The sequence below is a fragment of the Adiantum capillus-veneris genome, chromosome 16 (assembly GCF_014529385.1).
Source record: "Adiantum capillus-veneris isolate H3 chromosome 16, ASM1452938v2, whole genome shotgun sequence".
Taxonomy (NCBI): Eukaryota; Viridiplantae; Streptophyta; class Polypodiopsida; order Polypodiales; family Pteridaceae; genus Adiantum; species Adiantum capillus-veneris.
In genome coordinates this window covers 72,758,488-72,767,175 of record NC_140946.1, presented here as the reverse complement: position 1 = coordinate 72,767,175, position 8,688 = coordinate 72,758,488, and positions in this window count along the sequence as shown.

Genomic DNA, 8,688 nt, shown 5'->3' with positions numbered 1-8,688 from the left:
ACTTAGGGGCTTGATTTGGCGTTTGGCCCCCTGTACCTGTAGCTTCATGCCGTATAAGGGCATTTGTACTTGGGCTACTTCCAGAAAATTTCGCAATCAAACGTCAACCCTTAAAATAGTCGAAAATCATGCCCTTTTTTGTTGTTTCTGTTATTGGTTCCGCATTGAGAATGCCTCTCCCCCTCCTAGCCGAAGTCCTCCCGGACGACAATGTTTCGCCTCAGAGTATGTTCCGTGCATAGGTTGAAAAAGTTTTGCTAATGCCTGGCCGATTAATGTGGCCCTATTTTATGCATACTCAGTCAATGCATGGAAAAATTAATGCTGTGCAAGAGAAGGGAATAAGTAAGATGCTTATTGGAATTCGTCGTCGAGGCTTCCTGATTTCTTTGCAAGTAGCAGCTGTAATTCTACTGCTCTCTGTTTAATTGTTTTTGTGGCAAGAGGCAAGTGCTTTGCCGACACTTTTGATGGAGTCGTAGCTGTTTCTGAGGATAGAATTGGCTGGGACGTGATAGCTATGGGCCTTATGGCCTTGGCTTTCCATTGGTAGTTTGTTGCTGCCGACTTTTGTAGATGTTTTGGCACTTTCTTGTTTGCCACTAGTTTGTCTGTCATCGGCATCCACATATATCGGTTCTCCTTGTTGACCTGCAGATGTCTGCTTTCCATTGTTGCTTGTACCGTAGGTATTTCCTTTGGCTTTTGCTTTGGTATCCAAATGTGAGTGACATTTGGGTTATGGCTAAGCATTTTCTTTGGGATCCATATCTGTTTTATGACCTTGGTTTTGGGTTGCACCGTCTGCTTTGTTGGAATCCGGTTGTTACATTGTTTCTTTCCCGCCATGGCATTTCTATCCTTCCGCATCCATACTTGTTTACCTTGTTTTGGTAACCTAGATTTGTGCATTGTGGCCAGTGACTTCATCTGGCTATGATTAGCAGTGTTGGCTTTTACCTGGTTGTTGGTCTCAGGTTTCATGGTGGTCTTTGATGGTATTTGTTCTCTTGTCTCTGTTGCCACTGATTGCATGTCTTGCAGTTGATCATAATGGTATTTCTGAGCAAAAGCTATCACTTGTTGTTCATGTTTGTGCTGAATTTTGACCGCCTCTGCTTTCCAATCTATGTGGACATTGTATGCTTTTTGCCAAGGTTGCCCTAGCATCATTGGGTGTTGTGTGATTTCATCTGTCACCACATAGAACTTGTGTGGGTAAATATATTGACGTATTTGTACATGCAATATAGTCCATCCTAATGTTTTCAATGGGTGTGATGTGCTACTTTCCAGCACTTGGGGAGTAGGATGAAGTTGATCTGTGACTTTGAGCTTTTGGCATAATCCGTAAGAGATCCAATTTGCTAGAGCACCCGAATCAAGCAAGGCTGTTGATTCAACTTGATTGTTGCCCACTTTGACCGTAATTATTGGCTCTACTGTTTCCTCCTCCAAGTTCATCAGTCGAATGGCATTGACTCTCAATGGTGGTTTCTCTGTTGTTGTTGTCGCAGAAGCCGTCTTTTTGCAATGCGTTCTTGTGCTTCGGCTTGAGCTTCCTCCCATACTCTCTCTTTTCCCTTCATTCTTTGCTTTCCTTGATGAATCTGTTGGAGCATCTCTTGTGTGAGGGGTAGAAGATATCTCCTCAGTCGACACCCACTAATCCAGTTTGGCATTTCTTCACCTGCTAATGTAGCAAGCTTGACAGCTCCACTTTGTGATAGATCACTAATCACAAATGGTCCCATCCCTCGCCTTTTAAGTTTCTTGGCATGTTGCTTCAAGGTATAAACAAGTACGTAATCACCTGTTTTGAACTCTTTGGTACGCACATTTTTGTCAAAAAAATCCTTTTGTCTTCTCTTTTTAGCATAGATTGAAGCGACAGCTCGTAAGCGGAGTTCATCTAGCTTTTCAAGATCATTAATTCTTGAAGAGATTTCATGCCCTGTCCATTCCAAGCTTGTTGCTACTCGTAGAGTTGGGATTAAAAACTCTATAGGTAGTATAGCATTTAGCCCAAACACCATGTTGTATGGTGTTGTTCCTATTGATGTTTTGTAAGCTACCCTGTATGCCCATAGTGTTGAGTGTAGTTGCTGATCCCAATTGGTTCTTGATTCTAACACTATTTTAGTGAGAACCGTGCATAGTGTTTTATTTGTGGCCTCAGCTTGCCCATTGGCCTGTGGATGGTATGGTGCCGATTTCCTATGTATGACCATGAATTCCTCTAGTAGATATTCAATGAATTCATTGAGGAAGTGTGTTCCACGGTCACTGACAATTTCTATTGGTAACCCGTAACGTACAAAAACATTCTCATACAAAATTTGAGCCATGGTGCGTGCATCAGCTTTTTGTGTTGCTTTGGCTTCGACCCATTTTGTGAGATAGTCCGTAGCCACAATGATATATTGGATATGGGTGAGATATGCAGGGGGTGATATAGGTCCCACAAAATCAATGCCCCATTTTGCAAATGCTCTTGCCCCCATCATTGGCCGTAATGGCATCTCATCTCTTTTTATTGGTATCTTGGTGCGTTGACATGCATCACAACGCTTTACAAACTCATCCGCATCCATGTGCAATGTAGGCCACCAAATTCCTGTGGTTAAGACAATTTTTGTTGTCTTATCGCCGAAAAATGGCCTCCACTTACTCCGCTATGTGCATGTTCTAGAATCAGTAGGTATTCGCTTTCAATTGCACAGATTCTAAGTTGATTGTCCTTTCCCCGCTTATAGAGTTGATTTCCAATTAACTGAAAGTCACTAGCTTTCATCTCTATAGCTTTTTCCTGTGCTCTTGTAATGTTCTCAGGGAACGTTCTAGTGGTTATGAAGTCAATGATATATTGACTCCATGCAGGTTCTATGTTCACCCGAAACAAAGTTGCGTGATCCACTGGTCGTTTGGCACTACATACTGTACAATTGGTGACATAAGAATGTGTATCCGCATACATACTTGGCCAATAAACCCCTTACTGTTTCAGTCTCTGGTGTGTTTTCACTGTCGAACAATGAAATGCACAACCCTGGACATGTGCCTCTTCAAGGTAGCACTCGAATTCTTCCGTATTGATCTGCATCCTGTATTATCAAACTCACTTCCGAAGGAGAGAATGCTAACTATTTCGAGAGACCATTTGGGTACCATTTCAATGTTGAAAAGATAAGCATCTGGTATGTCATCATCTACCCCTTGAGGAGCTTCCCCGTTGTGTATTCTTGAAAGATGATCAGCTCGCAGATGGGTTTTACCCTTTTTGACCACCATTGTGAAGTCAAATTCTAGCAATATAATAAACCAGCGTGCGATTCTCCCTGTATTGCAAGGTTTATTTACTATGTATAAAAGAGCTTGATGATCTGTGAAGAACACAAATTTGTTTGCAAGTAAATAATGCCGAAATTTCTTTACAACATAAATCATTCCTAACCCTTCTCTCTCGGTGGTTGTGTAGTTCTTTTCTGCACTATTTAACTATCTGCTCGCATAGCAAACCGGAAAGTCCATTGTTCCGTCTCCAGGTTGAGCTAGAATACTTCCAATGGCATATGCTGAAGCATCAATGTGCACATGGAATATCTTTTCCCAATCTGGTGGCCTTAGTACAGGTGCTGATATAAGGTTTTCCTTCAGCCTTTGGAATGAGGTTTCACACTCCTTGGTCCATTCGAAATTGACTAGAAAACGATACAGAGGTTGTGCGATAACCGCATACATGTATATGAATCTTCGATAATATCCGCAGTGCCCCATGAAGGATTGCACTTGTTTCGCATTAGTAGGTCTGGGCAGGTCTACAATGACTTTGACTTTGTCTAGGTCTATGGTTATGCCGTTTCTTGAGACAATGTGTCCTAAGATTCGTCCTTGCTTAACCATAAATACACACTTTTCCGGGTTCAAACAGATTCGATATGTTCTGCACTTTTCAAAGACCTTTTGCAAATGGTCAATATGTTCCTCTTGCAGAAGAGAGTGACACACAGGTCATCCATGTAAATTTCTAAGAATATTCTGAGGTATTCCTTGAAAGCGTGAGTCATTAACCTCTAGAAAGTGGCTGGTGCATTTGTTAAGCCAAATGGCATAACTCGATATGCATAAATCCCCCATTCTATGGAAAACGCTGTTTTGTGTTGATCCTCCCTTGCTATTGCCAGTTGGTTGTATCCTGAAAACCCATCCAGAAAGGAATAAGCCCGTTTCCCGGCCACTCGCTCAAGGACATGTTCTGTAATTGGCAAGGGATAATTATCCCTTATGGTTGCTGCATTCACCTTTTTGAGGTTTACACACACCCGCAGTTTTCCATTCTTCTTGGGAACTACCACAATGGGTGACACCCAATCTGTATGTTCAATTTCATAGATGAACTCTGCATCCATCAGTTTATCAATCTCTTCTTTGATTCGTTTGGCAAATGTGTCATTATATGTATAAGGACGTTGTTTGCTATGTTTTGCATCCGATTTCAAAGGAATTGTATGTTGGCATATCAATGGATCAACTCCTTTGAGGTCTTTATAGGATCAAGCGAACACATCTTTATACTTCGTGAGAAGTTGTGTTAGCTGTGCTTCCTCCTCAGGTTCTAAATCGTTAGCTATATAGACCGGCTGAGGCTTTTCACCTGGTTCTGCGAGGTCGATTCTCTTTGCATTTTCAAGCCCATCGTAAGATTCTTGATTGGTCCTCTCCCTGATTGGTGGTGTCATGATGATTTTTCTATCTTGGATAGTGAATTTCCGGTAGTGTGCTGGTACGTTCATGTTTCCCTTTTCTGACTCCCCTTTACCATCACTATCTTCTTCAGTAGTCCATATCTCTCTCAAAGACCTTTTCAGTTCTTGGTATTTCTGTTTACGCTCCAGTTTGGTCCACTCTTGGTCTTTTGTTGTTTCTTTTTTTGATTTTTCAGATTTTTGTGATTTTGTTTCGGTTTTAACTTTTCTTACCTGTTTTATTTCCTCTCGCGTTAGTTCTTTTCGATTTTCTGAGAATTTCCCTGATATTTGATCCTTCACAATCCTCTGCTTTTACAAGCATCAAATAGTGAGTTTTACCTTTTATCCTGGGCATCAGGTTCTCTCTCGCTTTCCTTCCTGCTCTTTTCCTCCTATAGCGTTCTTGGCGTCTAGGGTATTGATTAGCAAAATCATAAAACTTGATATTTTCGGCTTCATTCCCACGCTCACTTGAGGTGTCTGAACACTCATTATCTGCCTCATCATTTACTTCCAATTTTTCAGAGGAGTTATAAAACTCTTCTTGTTCTGGAGGTTCTACCGTCTCTTTCTCTGGTATAACGCTTACCATGTAATAGGGTAGCACGTCGTAGCCATCCTTATCGCAAAATTTTGTTGTTGGATTGTCGGTAATGGTACAGACATCTAATGTTGCCAGTATGTGTTCCCATTCTAGAGGTTCCAAGGCATCTTCAGGGAAAGGTTCCGGAATATACTCCTTGTCCTGAATTGCTCTTTCTATGACGCATTCCTCTTTTCTTAAGCTTCCACAACGTGAGCTCCGCACATCCATAGCTCTTTTGGTTGCCATAACCATGCCAGTAGTTCTGATCCTGCTATTGTAGCCGAATCAAACTCTTCCACTGGTGTTTGGTTTACATCTTTGTAACTATGGTCTTTCAGGTGTATTTTAGTTGTCGTCTCGCCATGTCTGAGGTATATGTGGTCATAACCCCAGTCTTGGACCATCTTCAGTTGTCGCATGAATGGTCGTCCCAAGATTATCTCATAATTGTTCTTTTTGTCAAAATCGACTATTGCAAATGTATGCTCGTACTCGATTCCGCATGGAGTGACAATTACTTTTTCTAAGAGTCCTAAAGGCTTCTCCATGAACCCATCTGCCAACTGCAGCTTCATTCTGGTAGCCCTCAAAGCTGGTTTTCCCCATTTTTTCCAGATTTCCTTGGTGGTGATAGCAACTCCTGGTCCACTGTCAAGAATAGCTTTGGAAACTACTCCTTGGAATTCTACCGGTAGCGTCGTGTTTCCGTCTTCTCCCTCACAATATTCTCCAACCTTATTCAATGGTACCGGTCTAGTGTTTAGGTTAGGCCTGTCCAACTCCCTGATTCCTTCTTGTAGCTTCAAGGTGGGGTCTTTCACTCCAAATTTTTCTAGGCATTTTCCTATTGTGGTCCACATGTTTGGCCTTAACCTTAGGAGTTCTGCTAACGTGATTGTGCATGCCACCGGGGTGGATAACAACTCAATCAATCCTTGTGAATACATCACCTTGTTAGAAGAAAGTCTTTGCGATGGGATTGCTCTCACTTCCGACTTAGCTTCATTTTCTCCCATGTAAGAGGGTAAAGTTCTCAAAGAGTCTGTTTGGCTGTGCCCTAAACTAATAGATCCTTGGTCTCCCCCTTGTGAATGTATCTCAAAGTTCACTTGTGATCTTGCCTCGAATTCTTCAATAGGAGGTAAGATCACGTTCTTTTCTTTTCTCGTGCTATTCATGTGGTTACTCATCCCATTAGCCTCGTTGGCCTCCTTGATTTGCTTCCACAGATCATCTAGACCGTTACCGTCCTTTCCCATTTCTGCCAATATTTTAGAATGGACCCCGTCACTTGCCTCATCGGTGGTATTTGGCGCTATGATAGGCTCTCTTCTGGACTCATAATCATTAGTGAGTCTTTCCTTTTTTTCTTCATGTTTCTCTAACGTTGGTTGGATAGGGGTTGGATCTGGTGCGTCATGACAATTTTCTGGTTTACCCAATGGGTCTTCCATCAATGATTGAGCCGTCTCGATCATCTTTTTACACATATCCAACCTTTGTTTTTCTATTTCTGCATATGGATAAGTCATCCACCTTTGCTCATGGGTTTGGTTCTTTTTAAGTTGAGCTTCATAAGCTTTTAGAAGCGCATCCAGCTTCTTGTTTACCTTGTCTGCCAATACAGATCCTCCTGATCCTGCACTTTTGGGCTCTTCTATTTCCTTGGGTGCTATGGCTGCTGTGGTGTGTGAGCTTAAGCTAGCTAGGTCTTCTAACTGCTCCAATCTGTTCTTTGTATGTTTCAACTCCTCGGATAGGGCTGTTTGCTCTTGTTCCTTCTTGGCTTTCCTATGCGCCTTTCTCGCTTTCCAAGTGCTTCTCTGATTTTTCGTTTCTGAACCTTGGGCATCTGTTTTTGGTTCTTCTATTATGGGTTCGTTCGTCCTTATTTGGGCTTGTGCTCGTGTTACCGCCTGAATAGGTATGATTGTTTCATTTTCCGATCCTCCACTAGAAGGTACTATTTCCAACAGGTTCAAGGTGGTTTTTGCTCCTTTGCTCGGGTTTTTAGGGCAATTGGGAATCAAATGAGTAATTCCACATTCTGTGCAATACGCATTGACTCTAATGATTTCATCATGAGGACAATCTCTCAGCCAATGGTCTCCGCCACACTTGTAACAGGGTCCCTTGGGTTGTTGAGGTGCTCCTTGAGCCCCTCTTTGCTGGTAAGCCTGTCTCTGTCCGCCCATGCCTCCATTGGCTATGAAAAACAATGTTCGTTCATCTAAGCTATATCTTCCTTCTCGTGCGGCCTGTGCAACAATTGGTGGTCCTTGATTTCCTATCATGCTCCATGGTTCTGGTGTCGAGGGTTCTTCCAGTGGATAATAGACAGGGTTTGTTGCATATCCATTGGGATCTTCATAATATGCATGCATAGGCACCAAAGCCTTTTCTTCTGATTCAGTTACCGTTGGTGTGTATCTTATACCAACTGGTCATAAACCTGGTAGGGGTGGTTGTTGCCCCAACACCGGTTGTGGTCTTTCTACACCTACAGGTCCTGGCAAGTTGCCTGCTTGATATCTAGGCATCGGTGGAACTTGAGGGGAAGCTACAGGAGCTTGGGGAGCATAAGGCCTCTCCCTCACATATCCCTTGTTCTAGTAACATTCCTCGGTCCCATGGTATGTCCATTTTTTTTCAATAGCACACCACTTGGGCTGTTTAGCCTGAGGTTTGGCGTACAAGTTGATCTTTTTTAATACTTCATCTACAAGCTGCTCCTGGTTTACCGCTATTTCTCCTTTCATTGCTGTCTTGGAAGACTTTCTCCCACTTTGTTGTGAAGATGAATCGTCATCAAGGTCCTTGAACTCCCCTTCTTTGTAGACCACATAATTGTCCACAAAGTACAGAGCTTCCTTGGTCAACTCATTCAACGTCATGTTCCTCTTCATATGTAAGTCTTTCTAGAGATCTGCATTCCTTAGTCCTTGGATGAATATCAACATAATTCTGGACTCAGTTGGCAATTCTTCAACAGGACAGAACTTAACATATCTTTTAGTCTTAGGACTGCCTTCCGTACAGATTCTCCATCTTTTTGTTTGAATTTATGGATTTGTGAGACGGTATTATGAGCTATTCCCCTTTGAGAGAATTCCTCAATAAACTCGTCAAACACTTCCTCCATCGACTCAAAGTCTCTACGCTCCACAGAGTCAAACCAAGTTGCAACATCATCCTCTAGGGTTAGTCCAAACCCTGCAAATTGGGTAGGAAAGTCTAACACCTCTTTGGCTCTAATTACACGCACAAAGGCTGCTACATGATCTCTTGGGTCTATGTTTCTTGTGTATTTCTTGTTTACCCATTTTTGCACTTGAGAAGGTCTAATTTTGTGAT